This window comes from Magnolia sinica, chromosome 9 (genome assembly GCF_029962835.1).
Source record: "Magnolia sinica isolate HGM2019 chromosome 9, MsV1, whole genome shotgun sequence".
Classification (NCBI taxonomy): domain Eukaryota; kingdom Viridiplantae; phylum Streptophyta; class Magnoliopsida; order Magnoliales; family Magnoliaceae; genus Magnolia; species Magnolia sinica.
The window spans coordinates 7,945,526-7,969,247 of NC_080581.1; the positions used below are offsets into that span (position 1 = coordinate 7,945,526).

Here is a 23,722-nt window from a genome sequence, read left to right on the forward strand (position 1 = left end):
TGAGGGCCGAATACCGGAGGCCGCGTCTCCCACCGTGTCGTGGTCGGTTGGAAAGGAGTGTGGCCTTACTCGCCCGAGGGTAGGGGCAATACTAGGTGAGTTTGACCAGCTCGCGAATGGGTCCGCTATCGACGTCTCCGGATAGGTATTGGCGGACTATTGGTCGGGCGGATAGTGAGGTTTCTTACGCTCATTTGGGTATGCGGCTAGGAGAGCGACAGTGCCATTTGGAGTGTATTGAACCCGGTGATTATCCGAAATGAGAACTGTATTGATACATGTTGAGGATTGGCATGCTTGAGTTGCATCTTGCATCGCATGGCCGTGTTATGGCCGATAGCATTCATATCTTGCACCGCATAGCCTTGTACGGCTGATTGCATTCATGTGCTCATCACCATGATTCCGCATCACTCTGACCTTGCATTTTGAGTACGTTTATATTGCGCACACACTTACACCACCCTCTAAGCTTTCCATAAGCTTATGCGCGATTGATGCGTGCAGGTGACGCCAGGACGCAGCCATAGTCTCGCTGTAGTTGGAGCGTGCAGCTGAGCTTCTGGAGTTTGCTTCTTTTGTTACATTGTATTTTTCCCTTTTGTCGCATTGTACTAAAAAGTTTTTGATCATAGTGGATTTTGTGGTGGTGTTCTTGTGGTTATTAGTTGTGGGTTATGCTTGTGTTATGCTCATTATGAATCAGACTGATGATTTGAAATCCTCCTTGTAGTATCCCAGGATCGGAACCTGGTGAATGGGTGCCGGGATCCAAAAATGGGGTTCTACGGAGGCTGTCGGCGCCGGATTCGGCGATCGGGAATTTTGTGAGCCCGGTTTCCGAGTTCGGGGCGTGACAGAAGTTGGTATCAGAGCATAACTCGGGAATAACCAAGAACAACATTACATGTCTACTATGAATGATTAAGTCCTAAGTTCGGATAGCCTAGCGACCCTTAACATGCGTGCCTTCGCGAGCCTTTAAGTTGATAGGCACCTTCGCTTTTTCCTGTAGGACATGGCGCGTAGGAGAGTGACCCGATCCACTCCCGCACCACCTGAGACTTCAGCTCCACCACCTGCGGCTCCCGCATTACCACCTACGACCCCTGCTCCACCACCAGAGATTCCTACTGCCCATCCTGAGGATGCTGCACCTCCACCAGATACTAGCGCGGATCCGACCGTATCTGTGAGTGCTTCTCGCCATTCAGATGCCGCATGTCGTGGCCGCACTTCGAGGCAGAGTAGACACCGGTTGTTTCACCGGCCCAGCCAGGCAAGAGCGCGCGAGTGCCCTACTTCGAGAGTTCCGAGTTTGACCCTCCGCGTTTCCATGGCGAGCGACCGCAGCTGAGAGGTGGCGCTCCGATGTGGAGAAGATCTTGATACCATGTCATGTACGGCCGAGCAGCGAGTTCGATTGGGTTTCTTTTTCAGGGCGAGGCCGAGCACCGGTGGACCTCGGTTACCCGTCGCAGGGACTACGTCTGGACGTGGGATGATTTTATAGATCGATTCGAGGAGCAATACTTCCCTGACCACATTTGACATCGAGAGCACTAGAGTTCGAGACTTTGGTGCAAGGAGACATGACCGTGGCACAATATGCGGCTCGTTTCGTGGCGCTCTCGAGGTTTGCGCCATATATGATTGATGATGAGGCGGAAGGCCCGCCGTTTCGAGAGCGGCCTACGTTACGGTCTTCGAGGCCATGTGATTGGGCACGAGCTTGACCTTTCAGTGTAGTGCGGAGGGCTCGGTTTATGAGATCGAGTGGGGGCGCGCAGCCGACAGAGATCGAGAGGAGGGTCGAAGAGGCGGACCCCTCCGGTAGCTCCCAGCGGCGGCGACCACAGAGGTACAGGAGCCACCCACTTGCTAGAGCACCACAACCCCGCCACCCCAGCAGCCATTTGCGGGGACTTGTTTTGGATGTGGTGGGACAGGGCATCGCTTGTCCGAGTGCCCTCGCCCTCATCTGCGGCAGTCGAGATCACAACAGCCTCACCTACATCCGTCGAGAGCACCACAGCAGCCCACGGCGGCGACCTCGGCGGCGGCCTCACGGCGACCTCACAGCGGCGACCCCACCTCGGCCACGAGACCCAGCAGCGCAGAGGCGATATAGGCCGCCGCAGAGGCGGCAGCAGCACCGAGGACCTCGAGAGAGGACAGGCACCTCCCGGCCCGGCTCAAAGCTAGGTTCTACGCGGCTCAGCAGACCGCAATCATCCGGAGGAGTTGTCGAGGGTATACTTCCCGTCTCTTCATGCATCGCTCGAGTATTATTTGATTCCGCGCTTCTCACTCATTCATGTCCGAGGGTTTCGGCCGATCGACTGGATGGCGATGAGTCTACTAGTGAGGGATTGACCGTATCGACGCCCTTGGGGAGGACCGCAGATTGGGCCGTTTCTGTCCATCTTGCCGGTTCTTGTCGGTGATATCTTTTTGCCTCACGACTTGTTTGTCGCCGATGAGATTTCGACGTTATCTTGGGCATGGATTGGCTTGCCGAGTACCACGCTATCTTGGGTATTACTGCGAGGAGTCACATTACGCATACCAGGCTTGCCGCGATTCGATTCATCGCCGAGCCGAGAGGAGAGCCGTTATCTTGCATGACGCAGCCGAGGAGCCTATTGCCTTGTGTATTGATCGGTTGCCGGTTGTCTGCGACTTCCCCGACTTGTTCCAGGAGATTCCTGATTGCCTCCTCGCCGTCATATCGAGTTTCAGATCGATCGTGTCCGGTACTGCGCCTATCTCGAAGGCCCCGTACCGTATGGCACCGATGGAGTTGCGTGAGCTGCAGTGTCAGTTGGACGAGTTGCGTGAGTTGGGATTTATTCGTCCGAGCAGTTCGCCTTGGGGAGCGCCGGTACTCTTCGTTAGGAAGAAGGATGGCTCGTTGAGACTCTGCGTAGATTACCGCGAGCTCAACCGGGTCACGATTAAGAACAAGTACCCGCTCCCAAGGATAGACGATTTATTTGATCACCTGTGGAGGTGCAGTTCTTTTCGAAGATTGACTGCGTTCCTGGTTATCATCGATTCGTGTCCGAGAGGAGGACATCCGAAGACTTTCAGGGCGCGTTATGGTCATTTTGAGTTTCGAGTCATGTGTTTCAGGTGACCAATGCACCCGCGGTCTTCATGCAGTTGATGAACGAGGTCTTTCGTCCATATCTCGATCAGTTTGTTGTGGTCTTCATCGATGACATTCTGATATATTCGAGGACCCGTGAAGACCATATGCAGCATCTAGAGATCGCCTTGCAGACCCTCCGTGCCCACCAGCTATATGCGAAGCTGGAGAAGTGTGAGTTCTGGCAGGAGGAGGTGAGATTCCTCGGTCACGTGGTGACGAGGAGGGTGTCGCAGCTGGACCCCTCGAAGGTTGAGGCGGTGCGTCAGTGGGGTCAGCCACGAACGCAGATCCGCAATTTCCTTGGTTTAGCGGGATATTATCGGCGTTTCATTGAGGGCTTCTCCCGTATTGCGGCCCCGTTGACTAGGTTGACTCGGAAGGGCGCGAGTTTATTTAGAGCGACGCCCGTGAGCGAGCATTTATGGAGCCGAAGGATCGTCACATTCGCTCTGTCCTCACTCTTCCCTCCGGGAGTGATGGATTCGTGGTATTTACCGATGCTTCGCGTATTGGATTGGGTGGTCCTGATGCAGGATGGTAGACTGTAGCATTTGCGTCTCGTCAGCTCAAGGTCCATGAGTGAACTACCCCACGCACGATTTGGAGTTGGCAGCATTCGCACTGAAGGTGTGGAGACACTATCTCTATGGGGTTAGGTTCGAGCTCTTCTCCGACCACAAGAGCTTGAAGTATCTATTTTCTCAGTCTGAGCTGAACATGAGACAGAGACGCTGGATGGAGCTTCTGAAGGATTATGATTTTGACCTCCAGTACCACCCAGGCAAGGCGAATGTGGTGGCGGATGCCCTTAGCCGTCAGCCACGAGGCCTGGTGGCACATATGATGATTCAGGAGTGGAAGATGCTCGAGGATATAGCAGAGTACGACTTTGATTTTGGTCTGCAGTCTTCTATCGTTCAGCTATCAAGCCTGTCGATTCAACCCTCTCTTGTCGCAAGGGTGATCGAGGCTCAGCAGACAGATGAGTCGTTACAGGATTATCGAGCAGAGGCAGCATCTGAGAGTCAGACAGATTGGCAGATTGGTGCTGATGGTGGACTTCGCTTTAGAGGCCGATTGTGTGTCCCGGATATTCCTGAGTTGCGCAGAGATCTTATGACCGAGGCACATCGATCGCGGTTTTCCATCCATCCTGGCTCGACGAAGATGTACCGTGATATGAGGCGGCAGTATTTCTGGGCAAGGATGAAGCACTAGATTGCCAGTTTTATGATCGAATGTGACACATGCCAGAGTGTTAAGGCCGATCACCAGAGACCTCCTGGTCTATTGCAGCCGTTGAGCGTCCCGACGTGGAAGTGGGAGCACGTATCTACAGATTTCATTATGGGTTTGCCGAGGACTCAGCGCGGTCATGACGCTATCTGGGTTGTCGTGGACCGTCTGACGAAGTCGGCACATTTTCTTGCGATTCGTGCGACTTGGCCCTTAGACCGGCTTGCGAGGTTATTCATTGAGGAGATTGTGAGACTGCACGGCGTACCAGTCTCGATCGTTTCTGACCGAGACCCGAGCTTCAGGTCTCAGTTCTGGAGGAGCTTTCAGAGAACTATGGGCACCGATTTGCAGCTCAGCATGGCGTATCATCCGCAGACCGATGGCGGGCCGAAAGGGTCAACCAGATCCTTGAGGATATGCTTCGAACTGCGTGATTGACTTTGGTGGTAGCTGGGATGAGCATCTGCGATTGGCTGAGTTCGCATACAACAACAGCTATCAGGCGACCATTGGCATGGCTCCTTTTGAGGCATTATACGGCAGACCGTGCAGATCTCCGAGTTGTTGGACCGAGGTTGGAGAGCGGCGTCTCCTAGGTCCCGAGCTTGTGCAGGAGACATCAGAGGTTATTGATACCATCAGGGAGAGGATGCGCACAGCTCAGAGCCGGCAGAAGAGTGTTGCTGATCGCCGGCGTCGTCCCTTAGAGTTTGATGTAGGGGACCATGTGTATCTCAAGGTCTCGCCTATGAAGGGCGTAGTTAGATTTGGAGCGAAGGGTAAGCTTGCCCCGAGATTCATAGGACCTTTCGAGATCACTGAGCGCATTGGCGCTGTGGCCTATCGGCTTGCCTTACCATCTCAGTTGTCTGGCGTCCACAACGTTTTTCACGTCTCTATGTTGAGGAAGTGTGGGTCAGACATAGTTCCTGTTATTGACTGGCAGCCGTTGGAGGTTCGTGAGGACGCTTCTTACATCGAGCAGCCAGTTCGTATCCTTGATCGGAAGGAGCAGGTCCTCCGGACCAAGGTCATCCCCTTGGTGAAGGTTCAGTGGGGTCACCATTCTGTGGATGAGGCATCTTGGGAGCGCGAGGCTGAGATTCGAGAGCGCTATCCTCATCTTTTTGATGATTGATTGTATGTTGTATGCTGTCTCTGATATTTATATGGCGATGCCTTGCTTCCTCTTCTATTATGATTTATGTTTTCTTGTGATGATTGTTTAAATTTCGAGGACGAAATTTTTATTTGGTGGGGAGAGCTGTAAGACCCGTGTCCTAATCCGTACCATTCTGTTAGCTTCCGCGGTCCTTCCGGTCAAATTCCGGCAACCTTCGCACCGTATTTGGTGTTTGCGCACGATCTTAAGCCAGGTCCCGCACACCGACGTCGGCTCGATCCGAAACTTATGTCTTGGTGATCGCGTCGTCGCCGCGGTTCCAACGCCGTGACTTGCGCACCGAACCGATACCCAGGTAAGAAGATGCCGATCAGCGTTTATTCCGAAGAAACACCGCGCGTTACGGATTTCGAGGGAATCTCTACACAATTAGTCCCACTAATTACCCATAAATGCAACCATACCTCAAAGTACCTCACCCATTCCCTCTTTTTCCAAAAGTCCACCATCTTTCCACCTCACCATTCCTCTTTTCTCATTTTCAACCTCAACCATCCCTCTTCTCCACCAATTTCAAACTAAACCATACCTCTCATCACTCCTTTCTTACAACCACCACTCCACCCATCCCTCCATCCATTATTTCTATCTCTCCCTCTCATTCTCTAGCAAATTTTCCAAATCCCATGAGAAATTTCACTCATCCAACACTCCTCTCTCAACTTCAAGTGTGGCCCACCCTCTCATCTCCAATCTCAACCATTCATCCTTCATCAATCTCCATTAAAAGTGAAGGTAAGGAGCTAAGGAGTCCAAGGGAGCTAGGAGAAGGAAGATAAGGTGGGTGTTTTGCCATTATTCTAAAATTATAGGGCCCACTTGTTGGTGGGACCCATTTGGATGTATGTGATTTAATCAAGAGGGCCCATAGTGGCGGGGTTCCTCTATCTCACCGTATATCTCTCTTTCTATCTCTCTCTCTCTTCCTTTGTGATGGTGTGAATCCCACCAATATGTGTTACATCTACCCGTCCCTCTACATTAGACGGTGTGGCCCATCTTATTGTAGGTGATGATCCACACCATCCACCGTTAGGTGGGCCAAATACTTTATATATATGTAAATATATGTTATATTTTATATAATATATATAATATATATAATATAATATGTATTATATATATAATATAATATAATATATATATATTATATGTATAAGTATTGGTGGGCCACATTCACGTGGGACCCACCACATTTTTGTGAGTATATATACAAACCGTCCAGCGTCCCTGGACGCTGGACGTTGCAACATTGGACTGTTAAAAAAAAAAAAAAAGAGAGAGAGAGAAGAAAGGAGTGGTGGGCCACTCATGCAGGCCCCACCTTGATGTATATGTAAGATCCGAGCCGTCCATGTTGTTCCTCAACTCATTTTAGGCGTTGAGCCGAAAAATGAAGTTGATCCCATTTTCTGGCGGGCCGTACCATAGGAAACAGTGTCCGTACCTTTGATTTGCTCCCTGATGCTCCTGTACATCTAAAAAGGCTCAATATTGGACTCTATGGGATGGTATCAAGCCACAGAGACCAATGGATGGAGTGGATCGTACTGAAGCGGGCCCCACCTAGGAAAAACCGCAAAAACGCTCTTTTTCAAAAAAAAAAAAAAAGAAGAGAAAGAAGCGCAGGCGCGCTGCCTGTGGCTGCGCCAGACGGTCTGACGGACGGACGGCCTGGGCTCACGGCCCCCCAGCTGTGGTCCCACCTTGGTGCATCTCGGCCATCAACACCGTGCATTTGATGGGTCCCCATAGTTCAGCCGTCCACCCCAAAATTCAGCTGTATATGGAACTCCGGTGGGCCACATCATTGAAAATCATGTGAAGACATACTAAAACATATAAAATCATTTGGCAGGGCCCACCTGAGTTTTGGATGTTGCTTAAACTTGGTCTGTACCCTCAGTCAAGTGGGACACACATAATGGACGGTTGTGAATCACATCTCGATGGGCCCCAAAACAAAAAAAAAAATTTTAAAGAAAAAAAAAAAAAAAAATTTTAAAGCAGCAGCAGCAGCGACGGGCGACGGCCAAGAGGCAGGGACCCACGGCTCCATCCGTGGGCCCCACCATGATGTATATTTTGTATCCACACCGCCCATTTGGTGGGCCACTATTTAACATGGACCCCCCTCAGAAATCAGGCCAATCCAGCGCTCGGGCGGCCCACATCACAAGAAACAGTGTGAATTGAACTCTACCATTGAAACCCTTTCTGGGTCCACGTGTTCGTTCGCACGTGTGTATGCATGTGGGTGTGTGTGCACGTGTGTGAGTGTGTGTGTGTGGGCATACATATCTATATATGTATATACATATATATGTGTATATATATATAATATTGTATTATATTATTATTATATATAATATTGTATATGTCTACATATAATAATATTATATAATATATATATATATATATATATATATTTGATGGTGGGCCTATATGGGCCCCACCATGATGCAAGTGTTACATCCAAGTTGTTCAACCATATGGCCGTTGTTGAGGCCCACCTGGATGTGTATTTGTGGCCATTATTGAGGCCCACCTTGATATATATATAAGGCCCATGAGGTTAGGCCCATTCGACGTATTGGTGGCCCGATGATGAGGCCCACTCTGATATATATAAGGGCCATGTTACGAGACCCATTGTGATGTTTTCAAAGGCTCATGGAGTATGACCCATTGCAATGTACATAAGGCCCACTAATGCGGCCCACTTGATTTATATAAGGCCCATAGGAGATGGCCCATTTAATGTATCTGAGAACTATGGGTCGAGGCCCAATGAGATGTATATTAGTCCATTGCAATGTGTGATTTCCTATAGTTTGTGTAATGGTGCTTTATGGCGGGCTAAGCCTTGGGAACAATGTTGGTTTGACGTCCACATTGTAAGGACAATGTTGGTTAAATGTCCGCATTGTCATACTCCTTAAGGCCACTGATAGGTTCATATTTATACTCTGCAGGCCGTCTAGGCCCATTTCTGTGATACGCAGAGCCCATCCCTATATGCATGTTTAGTATAGATCCATGGTTCATGATCATTCGCATCATATGTATGCCTGACATGAGGAGTGACCGATCATAGCATATGCCTTTGGGCAGACTGTTTATGGGCTCCCTGATAGGCGGAGTTGCCCCATATAAGTGCATGGTACATACAGACTGTTGCATGACTGATAATGTGACTCATGCACTTGCATTTGTGTGATTATAGTTACTATGTGCCCTAGCGACATCAGGGCCATAGCCTCCACAGATACATCGTGGATGGCAGGATTGGAGACCGGAAATATTTGATTCTAGCATACGGGCACCATAGATGTCCCTGGGTGAAAATCCCTAAACCCGATGGTACCAGAGGATGACTCCAACGTCGAGACCGAGTGGATATACGAACGCATGAGGGCCGAATACCAGGAGGCCGCGTCTCCCACTGTGTCGTGGTCGGTTGGAAAGGAGTGTGGCCTTACTCGCCCGAGGGTAGGGGCAATACTAGGCCGAGTTTGACCAGCTCGCGAATGGGTCCGCTATCGACGTGCGGATAGGTATTGGCGGACTATTGGTCGGGCGGATAGTGAGGTTTCTTACGCTCATTTGGGTATGCGGCTAGGAGAGCGACAGTGCCATTTGGAGTGTATTGAACCCGGTGATTATCCAGAATGAAACTATACCGATACATGTTGAGGATTGGCATGCTTGAGTTGCATCTTGCATCGCATGGCCGTGTTATGGCCGATAGCATTCATATCTTGCACCGCATAGCCTTGTACGGTTGATTGCATTCATGTGCTCATCACCATGATTCCGCATCACTCTGACCTTGCATTTTGAGTACGTTTATATTGCGCACACACTTACACCACCCTCTAAGCTTTCCATAAGCTTATGCACGATTGATGCGTGCAGGTGACGCCAGGACGCAGTCGCAGCCATAGTCTCGCTGTAGTTGGAGCGTGCAGCTGAGCTTCTGGAGTTTGCTTCTTTTGTTACATTGTATTTTTCCCTTTTGTCGCATTGTACTAAAAAGTTTTTGATCATAGTGGATTTTGTGGTGGTGTTCTTGTGGTTATTAGTTGTGGGTTATGCTTGTGTTATGCTCATTATGAATCAGACTGATGATTTGAAATCCTCCTTGTAGTATCCCAGGATCGGAACCTGGTGAATGGGTGCCGGGATCCAAAAATGGGGTTCTACGGAGGCTGTCGGCGCCGGATTCGGCGATCGGGAATTTTGTGAGCCCGGTTTCCGAGTTCGGGGCGTGACACTCGATGTGCCATTGCTGCTATGGGGAGAACTCTTCCAATCCTAATGTGGAGACGTTGAACCACCTGTTTCTTGACGGGGCTCTGGCAGTTTCAGTTTGGGAGCATTTTGGCAGGATTTTCGGAATTAACTTGCTGCAAGCGCAATCTGTGGAAACTCGATTTTGGGATGCCTCCGTGATTGGCAGTTAGTCGGCCCTAGCCCAGAAAATTTTTCCATGCATTATTCTTTGGGAAATTTGGAAAGCCCGCAATGGGGCAAAGTTTGACCAGAGGTCGTGCTGCGCAGCAAGGTGCATAGCTAACATTCAGGCGAGGTCGGTTCTACTTTTAAAGCATCTTACTATGGCAAATGGCGTTGTCCAGAATGGGTCCCCCTTAAATCCATCTCTTGTGCTTCGACCTTTGGACTCCTCAAAGGTTGCTGAAATAATCTGGTGGCTTAGGCCTGAAATAGGCTGGGTTAAACTCAACGCTGATGGCTCTTCCAAGGGAAACTCGGGACTTTTGGGCGGCGGTGGTATCATTTGTGGGTAAAAGGTGAGTTTCGCCGTGCTTTTGGGTTAGCCTATGGCGTGACTTCAAACAACACTGCAGAACAAAGGGCAGTCCATGATGGCTTGCGTCTGTCTTTGAACAAAGGTTTTCTGAATTTAGTTATTGAGTTGGATTCAAAGATTGTGTTGGATGTCTTGAGGGGCAGGTTGACGCCCCATTGGAAGTGGCGTCCCTAGTGTTCCAGGATCTGGGTCCTCATGGCTAGGGGTAATGTTCTATTGCGGCTCATCAAGAGAGAGGGCAATGGCCCGACAGATGGCCGAGCACGGGTGGCTAGCGAATCTCAAAGGTCAGTCCTCTATATGGCTGAACGTGATCTGCCGGCTCAAGTCAGAGGAGCTTATTGTTTAGACAAAGCGGGCCTTGGTGTGGTAAGAAGGGCCCAGGGTGGGAAGTAGATTTTTTGTGGTTCCCCTCCATTTTTTTGTGTTTCCCCTGTTTTTTCTTTTCCTGTTGTATAGAAGTAGCCCCGGCGGGGCGCGGCTGACAATAGGTTCCCCGGTTTTGTCAGGGGTTCCCGAATGTGTGTGAAGTCTCGTTGTAAAGTGTTGATAATTATCAATGAAGATCCACGTACTGGATTTAGATATTCAGACGATCCTGATCCTTTTAGGCAACATAGATGGATAAGGTGGATTTCTCACAAATTTCACATTGGCCCCACTCAGCTTCTGAGCATAGAAACCTCCTGTGATAGGTTGTCCTAGGTAATTTGCATCCAACATTTTGATATTTAGATGGACCATATCCTTTTAGGCAAGACATCTACCCTATCATGATTGTCTGGTAATTGGCTTTGATCAGCCTAACAAAGATGACAGCCACTCATCAGGTGGTCACTACTTTATCTTTGCCCCAGTCTCACAAATCAGGGCCACACATGCATCAAGATGTGATTGATTGATAAAGTGAATTATAGTCACCATATTCTGTATGCATATGTGGGCCCAACTATTTGAGTCAACGCATCTTCACTATGAGGATTGCATAGTGAGGGGCTTCGATCTCACTCGGGTAACTTTTTTTTGTGTGTGTATTGAGTGCTGAAATAAAGTGCACTGAACAAACGCATGACAAAGATGATCTTCTGTCATACATCTGATTCATGCACCGTGTCCCACTTGATAAGTTGACTGACCCTATCTTTTTTCTTTTTTTTCCAAGCCAAGGCATCTATGCAATGAGGCAAATTGATCTATAGTGCGTAAATTTCACATTATGATCATGTGGAGGCATGTACCGTGCTTAATAGAGTGGGGCCCACTCACCTTGTATACATGATGTAATGTGGAAGTTTGGCTTAGGCCTTTTAGATGGATGGAATGAACTTTGCTCTATTTCTAAACACTGATAATGAACTGACTCCATAAACGAGTATCATTGGCCGTGATCATTCAAGGAAGGCGTCATCAAGTATCCCATTTCCCATCTCTATCTTATAAATGCCATCAGTTCATTTTTCTTAAAATGGAACACTTCAACACGCAACACGGCACATATACATGCATGACTTTGACAGCCGCCATTAGATATGGGGCCCAACATGCTTTAATTTCCAACTGCTCTTAGAATTCCTGACCCAACAAATCTCACCAGGTCAAGCAAGTGACGCCATTTATTCACTATATCAGCAGTGCCTACCACCTACAGACCGATGGGCAAACTGAAGTTGTGAATCGCACGTTAGGGACCCTCCTTCGATGTATTTCAGAAGAAAAGCCGAAACAGTGGGATTTAGCCGTCTCAAGCGGAATTTACATTCAATAATATGGTGAATCGCTCGACAGGGAGGTCCCCGTTCCAAGTTATTTATGGTCGAGCACCTCGTCACACACTTGACTTGGTTCCTTTGCCCAAGCTCCCAAGTATGAGCATCGTAGTAGAACATATGGTAAATAGGATCATGGGCATTCATGCTGAGGTACAAGATAAGTTACATGCTCGAATGACAAGTACAAGGAACAAGCCGATAAGTATCGGCGACAAAAGGTGTTCAAGGTAAGCGACCAAGTTATGGTCCATCTACGCAAGGAAAGATTTCCAACCAGGATGTACAACAAGTTGAAGAACAAGAAGATTGGGCCGGTAACGATCATTCGAAAGATCAATGATAACGCATACATTGTTGATCTTCAAGATGACATGAAGATCTCACGTACTTTCAACATTGCAAACTTGACCGAGTTCTTTTTAAGTGGAGGGGACTGATGTAAAGCGGGTCATAGATAATTTCATGGCTAGGATGGGTTAGAAGAGCCCTGATCGAAGAAGGAGATGATCCGGACCGTCAACACTTAAAACAGACGTATCTCGCAAACAGGAATGAGTTATCAGACGTAAAATATATGATTTTGGGGTAAGACGAGCTACTTTAGCCACTCATCCTTGCTATGCCAGGTTGCGCAAGCCGGATTTGCGAAATACCATCAAATCAACGGTCGTTTCCCTATTTTAATTTCGTTTTTACTATAAATAGTAAGTTTTAGTTTGATTAAAACTCTTCATCCATTGGGCTTTAGGAGTTGCGCCCAACATGAAAAGTGCTTAGAATAATTAGGAAAAGAGTATAGTTCAGCCAAATAGGACACTATTTTTGGCCGAAAACCTTGCACACTAGTAGACATCACGATCATCTATAAATAGTAAGTTTACTATTTATAGTAAGTCCCTAATTTAGGAGTTTTAGTTGTAGTTTGATTACGAAACTTCTTCCATAGCTTGGTATCCCTATTTAAAGGGGTGTAAACTCGTTTATTTCATTCATCAATCAAATTTCGAATTTTATAATATTTATTTATATTTTCTTGTTTCTTTTCTCATGAATTCGAGAAATCTTCGTGAGGAATCCAGAGAAGTTCCGCATATTTGGGATGGTTACCCCCGTAAGGAAGATAGTGCTCGACCTCACCTTCTTCCCTGCGTCCAATATGCAAAGAGAGTCAATCGAATCAAACAGCCAGTCATCCACGCCAACCATCCTATCAATTTACTCACGCTAGCGTAGAAAGGTGTGCAAATCGTGGCCATGAGAAGACCTTCATTTATCAAAATGGCTGGTGACATGCACTACAACCTAAGTGGTTCTACAAACAAAAGCTTTGTAAGGTCCACTGCCATGTCTGTTTCACATCTACAGGGTCCACCAATTTTGGTTGATCATGTTAGTGCTTGATTTAATCCAACCTAAGAAATTTTTTTGAGGGTAATATTGTGTACGAATACCAATGAACGTATATGAATATGAATTCGGAACACTAAAAGGCAAAGTTTTAATGGGTCATCAGAAAATCCATGAGTCAAAGTTTGAATGATTTTAGTAATTGCTTTGAACGGTTTATCTCAAGATCTAGATTTAATCCTATGGTTGCTATTTGGCCACTAAGGCTTGAGCATGCTACAGGTACCGGAAACCGAATGTCTGGTGTGAACATAAGACTTCAAATTCCTTCCTCCGACAGGCATGCCACATGAAAGCAGAGGCAAAGGAGTCAACAAACGTCCGACCATTCCATCAATTTAGTCATGCATACCAGCGTCAAAAGTCTTGCAGATGGTGACCATGAAAACACCTCCATCCATTAAAATATCGGACCCCACCTTTCCTCATTAATGTTGTTAGAATATATTGCCCGCCCTATTGCTATTGGATATACATAGGTTTTAGTCTTTCCAACCTGGCTTGATCTTTCAATGGTCAGATCAATGGGCCTCACCTTCGATGAAAATGTGAATGCTTTACAATGTATGAAAGAATGAAAGAAATGAACGAGTGTATATTAGTAAAAATATGGCCAGGGGTTTATTTTTGTGTCCACGGTAGTAGTTGTGTATATCCAAACTGTGAATCTAATGAGGCCCATCATGAAGATGGGAGACACTAAAATTCATACTGATAAAAAAACTCACATGAGCAACACCATATGAAGCAGTGTGAAAGCATGCTCAACCTTCCAAATTCAATTAATGTGGTCCACTTATATTTTGATTGGATTTATTTTTGAAGCATCCCATAGACCATGAGGCCCATCATATGAATGGTTTAGACCATTTAAAAGACCATGATCCAAGCGCTAGCACCCGAACATATCTTATTGCTACATATGGTAACGTACTCTAGCAAACCATGGATGCAGATTCTTCCCGGTACTTTTTTTCTTCTCCCTTGTAGAAGAGCATGTATGATTTCAACTATGCATGTATGTGAGACCTGGCCCTGCAAGTTTTTTAAGAGTCCACGTTGAATTAAAGATGTAGGTACCTAATTTGATAAATGGATGTTATATTTGTTGAGAGACCACGTAAACACACAGAGATGAATCAAGCAAAGTATTCCAATAGCACAAACGAGTCCAATCACAAATACTCCGAATTTAACGTGGAAAAACTCTTGCGGGAAAAAATTACAAACAATAATACACCATGAAAGTAGAAAATTACAAGAGATTGCCAGTTACCGATCCGAAAGAGCCTTGAATCTCCTTCCTTAAGCCCAAGTTATGCCCTTGAAACTCTTAACAATGAATTTAGAAAACCTAGAACACCTTTATCTTGTCCCCAAATCCTGATTACACCCATATATATATATATATATATATATATATATATATATAGCATCTATGAGAATCACAATCGAAATCGGAAATAAATCCTGCACTTACGCAATTCTGTGCGCGTGCTCGATGGCACCTTCGATGGGACTTCAATGGCATCAACAGGTTGTTAGTGGCATTTTACTCCTTCGTTGGCATCAAGAAAACACCAATATATTATAGCAAGAAAACATGGATTTTGTGAATTTTTTCAATGGCATCAAAGTCTGCTCGATGGCATCGAGCAGCCTGTCGATGGCATTGACAGACTTGTTGTTTTCAAATTTAAGACATCAACAACAATCTTTCCCTAATCATCATCTAAACAACTTTTCACGCTAGTGTGGCTAGTGTGATTGTGCTACTTAACTTGTTGATTATCAAGACTGTATTATATATAATATACATAAATTCGTAGGTCCATAGCAATAATAAAATGGTCGAGGGTTTCACAACTCCTCTAATTTGTCCATCCGGTGTTCCCTGTTAGGAGCAACTTTGATATATTCTCGTGTCCATCGACGTCGAAGGATTCCCGACTATGAGGTCCACCGTGGTGTATGTCCCTTACATCTACGTCATCCATCCATTATGATAGCTCACTTTAGGGCATGATAAAAAAAATAAAAATAAAGTAGATCCAATTCTTATGATAGCTCACTTTAGCCATGATAAAAAAAAATAAAATAAAGTAGATCCAAATATTAAGTGGACCACACCACATGAAGCAATGATTGAATACCTACCATTAATGTAACGATCCAATTATTTATGAAACTCAAGTTTTAAGAATCCATGATAAATTTTTTTGCTAATTTTGGTTTGTTTTTTTTTTTTTAGGGGCAGCTTGTAAGCCAATGTAACCTGCACATGCTAAAATTTGGGAACTTTGAACAAGACAACTTTTTGCGATATCTCATTGGTAGGAATTTAATCCCCACTCCATGTGTTGTGGCCCACTTGAGCTTGGATCTGCTTTCCATCTAGGTTCATGCCCTAAAATGATCTGTCAAAATAGATGGATAGCGTGGATAAAACATGCATATACATCACAGCGGACCCCACAAAGACCCTAATAGGACCGTCCATCTCTAGCTAGGTTATGCTAGGGATAGTAATTAATCATATCCCTTCAACTTGCGACTTTGCCCTCTTTTGAAGAAAAAGAGGGTCACAGTAACACAAAAAGGTATTAAGGCACTGATCCATCTACTACCTAATAAAACCCACTATATTCATCTCCACAATTAAGCTTCAAGTCACTATTATGTCCCTACATTATTAGTCTCCAAGTCATTACTTTTAAGTCGGTCGTCGTAGTCTGAATTCTATTTATGTAGGGACTACTGAAAGGTACCTGACATCCATTTGTCATGGTGTGGGCTCCATTTTTCTATTGACTTATCAAGTCACCACATTGTCCATTTGTGACGAAAAGTTGGCCATGTTAATATAAAATATATTTAAGTAGGGATCATGGAAAGGTACTTACATTCATTAGCGACTTTATGGGCCCAACTTTTCTATTGACTTTTCAAGTTACTACTTTGGCCTGATGGCCATGAAAGAATGGAAAATTATACAAGTCTTGTAAATTATAGGAGTCACTCATCAGAGTAGTCAACATTTTTCCAGATGTCTTGTATTACAAGTCATGCATGTCAACAGAGTAGTTATGCATACATGCAAACATAAAGATGATCTTCTGTCATACATCTGATTCATGCACCATGTCCCACCTAATAAGTTTACTGACCCTATCTTCTTTTTTTCCAGCTAAGGCATCTATGCAGTGAAGCACATTGATCTACAGTTCATAAATTCCACATTATGATCATGTGGAGGCATGCACTGTGCACAATAGAGTGGGGCCCACTCACCTTGTATCCATGATGTAATGTGGAAGTTTGGTTTAGGCCTTTTAGATGGATGGGATGAACCTTGCTCTATTTCTAAACACTGATAATCAACTGACTGCATGAACGGGTATCATTGGCCGTGATCATTCAAGGAAGGCAGCATCAAGTGTCCCATTTCCCATCCCTATCTTATAAATGCCATCAATCCATTTTTCTTAAAATGGAACACTTCAACACGCAACACGGCACATATACATGCATGACTTGGACAGTCGCAATTAGATGTGGGGCCCAACATGCTTTAATTTCCAACTGCTCTTGGAATTCCTAACCCAACAATCTCACAAGGTCTAGCAAGTGACGCTATTTATTCATGCAAAAGCGTCGTACACTTCTTTTTTCTTTTCTTTTTTTCATTTTTAACTATTGACTATCCTCATTTCTTCATTTCTAACAAAGTTCATAAATTATAGTTAGTAAACACACGCAACGCATATACATGCAGAACTGTATTTACAAAACTGGATGGAAAACTCCCATAAGCCTCACCAATGTAAACAGTGTAAAAATGCTTCTTAAACTTCTTTGAGTTCAAGCCATGTGTTGTGCTTGGGTTTTGGATTAGGTTATTTCTCAACCCTGGCTTTCACCTGCTCATTCAATGAGCAGAAGACTCTAATGAGATAATTGGTCTGGGTGATTTATAACATCTTTGATGAAAGATACACTTTGATGTCTCCACACACAAACCTATGGTTGGTATCCAATTCCCCTTATTTCCTGTGGTGTGGTCCACTTGAGTTATGGATCTGGTTAGTTTTTCCTCTGGGGGATCCAAATCCAGCACATAATTTGATGGACAGAGTGGATATTACATGTATAACATTATGGCCTCACATAGCTTTAAGAGTCACATGTGTAAATTAAGGGAGTTACTCATTATACTTGTTACCATCATTGCAGATGCCTTATATTATAAGTCATGTAAACAGAATAGTCACCATCTTGCAGATGCCTTGCCTCACAAGCAACAAGTCCAATCTAACTTGTTATTCACGTGAAAATGGATGCGGATGGGCCACTGAAAGGTTGAGTAACCAAACTCTTTACGGAAGTGAGGTCACTAAGTTATATGGGTCCCACCATAATGTATGTGTTGTATCCACACCGTCCATCCATTGGATATATCATTTTAGAGCATGATCCAAAGAATAAGGCAAATCCAAAGCTATAGTGGACCCACCAAAGAAATTAGTGGAGGAAGTGACACTTGCCGATGAAACCTTCCTAAGGTCCGCCGTGACATTTATTTGAGATCCAACCTGTTCATAACTTAAAACAGACATTAAAGAATGGAAAAAACAAATATTTGCTTGATCAAAAACTTTTGTAGCCCTTAGAAGTTTTTAATGGGTGGGCCTCACTCTCTCCACTGTTTTCTTTGGTGGGGTCCACAGTCCACTCGAGCTTTGGATCTTACTCATTCTTTAGATTATGCCCTAAAATGGTCTCTCCAAATGGATGGACAGTGTGGATATAAAACATACATCATGCTGTGATCCACAAAACTTGGTGACGTCACTTCAAGTCTCGCTGCTCAACCTGTAGTAGCTAACCCGCGTACCGTGAAAGTGAAAGCAGAAGAGCGATAGAATTGAAGGTGTGCACGGATTTCATGGGAAAAGCCTTTCTCAGAGAGTTCCCAACGATGATGGGTGGGACCCACAGAGATGTTAGTGAGAAATCCAACACGTTCATCCGTTTTGAGTGTTTATTTTAAGAAATTCGACAAAAAAGAGGTGGATTTAGAACTCAAGTGGGTCACACGAGAGGGAAAATTGGAGGAAAATTTTCCTACCGTTGAAACTTTTCTGGGCTCCACCTTGATGTTTATATGCAATCCAAACCGTTTATAAGGTCATTACCACCGGGATGAAGTGAAAATAGCAAAAACAATTTCCTTAAATAAAAATTTCATTGCCCCAAGAATGTTTCAACGATTCACAATGAATCCCCACTGTTTCCTCTCATGTAACCCATTTAAGTTTTGGATACACATCATTTTTTTGTAGCATATCCTAAAATGATCTCTCAAAGCAGATGAACGGGTGGATTTCTCACAAACATCTCAGTGGGCCCCACCCTGCATCCTTGCGCAGGAGCTTCCTGCCTAAGGCTTTGGCAGGAAATCCGCGTCCGTTAGATGATGGGCCTGATTCTTTAAGGCAAGGCATCTACGTGGTCAGGATTGCCTGATCAACGCTCAATCTCACGAGATTGTTAAAATGCATGTTCCAAGTGGATGCTACCGTGGGGTGTCTCTATTCTACCATGACTAAAGACTTTAAAACCATGATATCTACTTGCTTCAAATCCTTTTTGTAAAGAAGCTGTGGTACACAATGTTACGAATCGAAGCTGATTGAGGCTGACTCAAAGCTCAAGTGGACTATATTACATTTTAAAAAAAAATAAATAAATAAATAAATAAGCAAAGCGGACAATGAAGCTCACCATTGAAACTTTCATAGGGCCTACCATTATGTTTATTAGCCATCCAACCTGTTCATAAGGTCACACATTTACAGACCTAGATGAAGGAAAACCCAAAAATCAGCTTGATCCAAAACTCACGTGGCCCCAAGAAGTTTTCAAGGGCAGGAGTTCAATCCTAACTGATTTTAGTGGTGTGGTCCACTGGAGCTCTGGATCAGCCTCATTTTTTGGCACATACCTAAAATGATCTTGAAAAATGTATAGCCGGTGTAGATATAACACAAATCCAAATCATACTGGGACTCGTAGAACTTCGTAATGTAACACAGCGTTGATTTGCTGTGCTTGGCACACCCAACAATCCGCTTTGTGAATGAATGTAAAAAGCAGCGGTGTGAATTAAAGCCATGTGGAATTATTGAATCTGGACCACCAATCTCACCTAGAAATCTTAAAAACTAAATCCTGGTCCATCTTTATTGGATCCTAGCCATCCATTGAGACAACCAACATGGTTAGATCTAGGTTGTCCATCTAAGCATCCTAACCATGGACCCCAAGCAAATGATTTAGACTACGCAACAACCACAAAGGATTTTTTTTTTAGGGGGCGGGGAGGCGGGTTAGGGTAGTACACATCCACTGTCAGTACACTCCACAAAGGATGTTTGAGCAACTGAATCCATCTACTCGGACGACATAAACACTAGATCCTTACCTTTGGACGGTCGTATTAAATTAAGTCATTAGTCATAGTTGTCTAGTCCGGACCCTGGGGACACCAATCCATTTACATGACTAAAAGGAAAATATCTGAAGTCATTCAATAATTTAAAGAGATAAGACCTCCATAGAAGATGATTGGATTGGATGAACTCAAACACTATTGGAAGTCGCCTATTAATTCGATAGTATGGAAAATTATTCAGATAACGATGCTTCCATCATCTCATTAACTCCACCATCTCATCCTTAATTATTAACTCTTAAAGTCGCTAATTTATCCTCTTGTGAGGAAAAAGTTGATCATATAGTACGAAAACTATCTAGGGAGGGACCATGGAAAGGTACGTAACATTCATTACTCACTCTGTGGGCCCCAAATTTCTATTGACATTTCAAATTGGACACGGATTGGGTACTACCTTCACCAAGACCTAGCTAGAGCTGAGTGGCCTTCTTAGGAGCTCTATGGGGCACACTGTGATGCGTATGTTTTATACACACCGTCCATCCCTTTTGACAGATCATTTTAGGATATGAAACCAAAAAAGAAACAAATTGAAGGCTCAAGTGAACCACACCATAGGAAGCAGTGGGGATTAAAAGCCCATCGTTGAAAATTCTTTGGGGCCAAAAAAGTTGTGGATCAAGCTGATATTTATCTTTTCCTTCATTGACCTTATTAATAATTTGGATGGCAAATAAAAATCACCATGAGTAGGGCTGTACACAAGTCGAGCTAGCTCGAAAAGCTCGCTCGACTCGACTCGAGTCAGCTTAGATTGACTCGGCTTGAAAGGTCGACTCAGGGCGAGTCAAGCTTCTTTTCTAAAACTCAGAGTTGAGTTCGAGCCAAGTTCGACCATGGTGCATTTCAACTCGAACTCGACTCAGCTCGAATAATATATTTTAATATTATATTTATATTATATATATAATGTATTATATTAATATTTAATATTTAAGTTAAAAAATATATAAGTAAAACTTAAAATTTTTTACTAAAAAGTAAAAAGTAAAAAACCCTACTGACCATCCATCCCCATTCCCCTCTTTCTTTCCCTTACCCTACTAAGCACGAGCAGCCGCAAGGCCACACCCAGCACGGCAGCCCACACTCTCTGCCCCTCTCTATCTCTCTCTTTCTCTCATTCTTCTAATTTTTCCAAGCAACTCGTGCCCAATCCCAACTCGGCGACTCTTCTCAGGCCTTCTCAGCCCATTCGGCCACCACAAACAAAGGTAGGTGAATGTGATTAATGTTTTTTTTTTTTTTTTTGAATATGTATATCGAATTATCAGTATATTATTGGAGATTTTTTTTTAATGTATATCAATATATGATTGGCAGATTGGGTCGGGTTGGGCGATGGGTTGGGTCGGGTTGGGTGCTGGGTTGAGTCGGGTAGGGGTTTGGGTCAGGTTGGGCATTGGGTTGGGTCGGGTTGGGTGCTAGGTTGAGTCAGGTTATGGTTTGGGTCGAGGTGAGGGCTGGGCTGGGTTAGGTCGGGTTGGGCAAACAAGCTCGATTCGAACTTAAGGTAAACTCGACTCGACTTGAACCACTGACTCGATTCAAACCAGTAACTTGACTCGACAGCTTTGGCAAACAAGCCAAGCTTTAATGTTGACCTCGAGGCCGAGCTCGAGCTCGAGCTCAAGCTCGAACTCGAGGAGAGCATGGACGAGTCAAGCCAAGCTTGGCCCACCTCGACTCGACTCCGCTCGATGTACAGCCCTAACAATGAGTCCTAGGAAGTTTTCAGTGGTAAGAATTTAATCCGCACTCCAAGTGTAGTGGCCCACTTGAACTTGGATCTGCTTTCCTTTTAGGTTCATGCCCTAAAATGATCTATCAAAATAGATGGACGGCGCAGATAAAACATATACATCACAGCAGGCCCCACAAAGACCCTAATAGGACCATCCATCTCTAACTAGGCTCTGGTAGGGATCATACTTAATCCACATCCCTAACTAGGTTCTGGTCGGGATCATACTTAATCCTCATCCCTTCAACTTGCTACTTTGCCCTCTTTTGAGGAAAAAGAGGGTCATGGTAACATGGAATGATATTAACGCAGTGATCCATCTACCACCTAATAAAACCCACTATATTCATCTCCACAATTAAGTTTCAAGTCATTATTATGTTCCTTACATTATTGGTTTTCAAGTTACTACGTTTAAGTCGGTTGCCGTAGTTTGAATTCTATTTATATAGGGACTACTGAAAGGTACCTAACATCCATTTGTCACAGTGTGGGCTCCACTTTTCTATTGACATCTCAAGTCACTACTTCGTCCCTTTGTGACGAAAAGTCGGTCATGTTAGTATAAAATATATTTAAGTAGGGACCATGGAAAGGTACTTACATTCATTAGCCACTTTATGGGCCCTACTCTTTTATTGACTTTTCAAGTCACTACTTTGGCCTTATGGTCATAGAAGAATGAAAAATTATTAACATACCAATCCATCCACCACCTCATAAACCCCATTATATTCCCCTCCACTATTGAGTCTTCAAGTCCTAAGATGTCTTTTTCACTATTGAGCCCAAATCTACTTTAAGTCGGTCATGCTAGTGTGAATGCTACTTTTAAGTCGGTTGCCGTAGTCTGAATTCTATTTATGTAGGGACTACTGAAAGGTAACTAACATCCATTTGTCACGGTGTGGGCTCCACTTTTCTATTGACTTTTCAAGTCACTACTTCATCCCTTTGTGATAAAAAGTTTGCCATGTTAGTATAAAATATATTTAAGTAGGGACCATGGAAAGGTACTTACATTCATTAGCCACTTTATGGTCCCCACTCTTTTATTGACTTTTCAAGTCACTACTTTGGCCCTATGGTCATGGAAGAACGAAAAATTATTAACATACCGATCCATACATCACCTCATAGACCCCATTATATGCCCCTCCACTGTTGAGTCTTCAAGTCGCTAAGATGTCCTTTTCACTATTGAGCCCAAGTCCGCTTTAAGTCGATCATGCTAGTATGAACGCTATTTAGGTAGGATCTAGGAAAATGTACTTGACATCCATCTATCACATTGTGGGGCCTCACTTTACTATTGACTATTCAAGTCACTATTTTATCCTCTTGTGAGGAAAAAATTGATCATAATAGTGCCTAAGTTATTAAGGTAGGGACCATTAAAAGTTTTAATATCTAGCATCCATCTATCACATTATGGGCTCCTCTTTTTTTCTTGTTGTACCATGTGTTTTGTATTCACATTACTAGTCCTAAGGCTACATAAGGAGGCTTGTATTGAGTTGGCAGCCAAATCACAACTTCTATCATAAATCCCTCGACTCTCATCGGCTCTTCAAATCATTACCTCCTTTTGGGGAGAAAAAGATTGCACCAAGCATAATCAGTGAAATGTATTAAGCAATGAGCCACTACACAAAAAGACTACACCAAGCACAACAGGTGAAATGTACCAAACAGCTGGCCAGATGATTTCGTGGTGCATTAAGTTGAGCATGCATGTAAGAATGTAATGCATAGTTTAGATTGATCAATGATTCCACATTCAACTTGTGTAATGATGAGAACATGGGCTAGAATTTTTAATCCATATATGCCTAACCTCAGCTGTTGAGTGGAAGCTTAGCTCCCCATCAACAA

General features: G+C 44.5%; 1 pseudogene; it reads right to left on the reverse strand.

The window, feature by feature from the left end:
* Window positions 1–14,529: 14,529 nt before the first annotated feature.
* The window catches only part of LOC131256397 (uncharacterized), a 43,757-nt pseudogene continuing 34,564 nt past the window's right edge, over window positions 14,530–23,722 (reverse strand).